A 2500-nucleotide genomic window follows, 5' to 3' on the forward strand; every position below is an offset into this window, starting at 1 on the left:
AGGAGCGGGGCGTGTCGGGCTTGGTCGGGAAGCGGGTCTGGCTGACGTGCCGGGCCTGGGCGAGGTGAACGGCTCTCGTGGCTGGGATCCGAGCTCGGTCCCGTGCCTTGGCCTCCCGCGGATCTTCCTTGCTGCGAGGCTTCCGTGGCGTTTCCCATCGGTGCGGTCGTCCTCTTCGGCCGCCATTCAACGCTCAGCTCAGAACTGGCACGGACTAGGGGAATCCGACTGTCTAATTAAAACAAAGCATTGCGATGGCCCCCACGGGTGTTGACGCAATGTGATTTCTGCCCAGTGCTCTGAATGTCAACGTGAAGAAATTCAAAAAAGCGCGGGTAAACGGCGGGAGTAACTATGACTCTCTTGTTGTAGTTACAGGGACGGTGATGCGCAATATAGACCTCTCGTTAGGTCCATTAGCCTCTCCCGTCCAAGTCTTCCCCACCTCCCATAGGTTCTCGCCGGGTAATGCTAACGGGGTTCAGGCGTACTTGGCGCTTGGGGGTTGCCAGCCCTCTCGCGCCTAATATTTTGTTGGCCCTCCAAGAAAAACTAAGCCTCGGATGGTTGAACGTAGAGGGGCGGCCCCTGCCGCCCCTAGGCCAACAATTTCCCCCCTTCCGGGACCGAGCTCAGGGGATCCCCCTCCCCGGCCGGTCGATTTCCCATGCCAATTCCCGGGCTGCGATAGATCCTTCGTTACCAAGATCGGTAGGGGCGTGCACATGAGGTCCGCTCACCCTGATTGGTCAGATGATGTGAACCGCGCAGCGCCAGCAAAGACACCTCCTCAGCACTCCAACGTGCAGAACTGACCATGAAGGGTGTGCGCTTCATCAATCAAGCGCTCATTGGGTTCTTGCCTGGCAGGTCGCTAGATGCCATAAAGGGCGCTCGGAAGCGCAAGGACTACCGAGCGCTCGTGATGGAGCACGTTGGCCGCATTCAGCAGGAGACACTGCAGCCGGTGGCAGAGGCGCCCGACCTCGCGGTGGAGGTTCAGGATAGCGATCGGGTCTTCCTAGAGTATTTCCGCGGCCTTGAACCACTAGGGTGCGATGGATTCCAGGCTGATACCCTGGATGAAATCTGTGCCCTGGTCGGAAGAGAGGACCGCGGGGATATTCTGGAAAGGCTCACCGCTTACCTGGCGGATATCTTTCCGCTACCTCGAGCAGCGAGAGTCGTGCGTCGATGCCGCCGAGCGCAACCGGAGGAACCGCTCTCGCGACGCAAGCAGCGCCGGAAGAATTACGGCATAGTTCAAGAGCTATGGCGTAAGGACCCCCGGCGCTGTCTGGATGTCATAAGGGATGGCCCCGTAGGTGACCATGGCATCCCTCAGGATGTTATGGTTCCCTATTGGGAGGCCCTTATGACCGGTGCGCGCGATAGTTGTCCTCCGCGTGAAAACCGAGAGGACACCATCTCCTCTCTGTGGTCTCCTGTTAATCCGGATGAACTACGGAGGGCGCTTCCGGGTAGGAAGACAGCACCTGGTCCTGACGGTCTGTCTGCGAGACTCCTTTGTAAAACCCCCCTTGAGGTTTTGCAAAGGATCTATAACCTCATTATGTGGTGCCGCAGACTCCCTATTCATCTAAGGGACGCCAGGACCGTGCTGATTCCTAAAACCGGACTGCCTTCTTCTCCGTCTGATTTTCGACCCATCACCGTCGCCTCGACGCTTGTGCGAGGATTCCACAAGGTCCTGGCTAGGCGGATGGGTCGATTGATCGGATTGGATGGGAGGCAGAGAGCGTTCCGTAGGACAGACGGGTGTGCGGACAACGTGTTCTTGCTGGACTTGCTGCTACGCCACTCCCACGCGCGTCATAAACCGCTTTTTGTTGCGTCGGTTGACGTCGCGAAGGCTTTCGACACCGTTTCTCACCGCGCGATATTACAAACGCTCGAGCTGAGGGGCTGTCCCGCTCCCATGATTGAGTATGTCGGGTCGGTGTACTCCGAAGCCCTCACGACCATTGTGTCGGGTGGTTGGCACTCTCATGCCATCCATCCGATGCATGGCGTGAGGCAAGGAGACCCGATGTCCCCCGGCATATTCAACATGGTGATGGACAGACTCCTCGGGAGCCTCCCCCCAGACATCGGGGCGGATATCGACGGGGTGAGGATCGGGTCGGCAGCCTTCGCCGACGACCTAATCCTAGCAGCCTCAACGGCAACGGGCCTTCAGCGATTGCTTGACTGTACGGAGGGCTTCCTGGCATCATGCGGTATGTCCGTTAATGTCGGTAAGTCTTTTACCATCTCGATCGGAACGGTTCCCCACCAGAAGAAGACTACCGTGGATGAGGGCAACTTCACCCTCGGTGGTCAGAAGCTGGTGGCGATGAAGCGGACGGACGCCTGGCAGTATTTGGGTATTCCCTTTACTCCAGACGGTCGTCTGCGTTCCGACCCGTCAGTCTCGTTGGTCGCTGATTTGGCTAAGATCTCCCGTGCACCGCTTAAGCCGCAACAGCGACTATTCGCT

At 58.3% G+C, this 2500-nt stretch overlaps 1 pseudogene; it reads left to right on the forward strand.

Annotated features, from left to right (window-relative positions):
* The window catches only part of LOC143261540 (large subunit ribosomal RNA), a 7559-nt pseudogene that overhangs the window by 2521 nt on the left and 2538 nt on the right, over positions 1 to 2500 (forward strand).

Source organism: Megalopta genalis, unplaced genomic scaffold (genome assembly GCF_051020955.1).
Source record: "Megalopta genalis isolate 19385.01 unplaced genomic scaffold, iyMegGena1_principal scaffold0055, whole genome shotgun sequence".
Taxonomy (NCBI): Eukaryota; Metazoa; Arthropoda; class Insecta; order Hymenoptera; family Halictidae; genus Megalopta; species Megalopta genalis.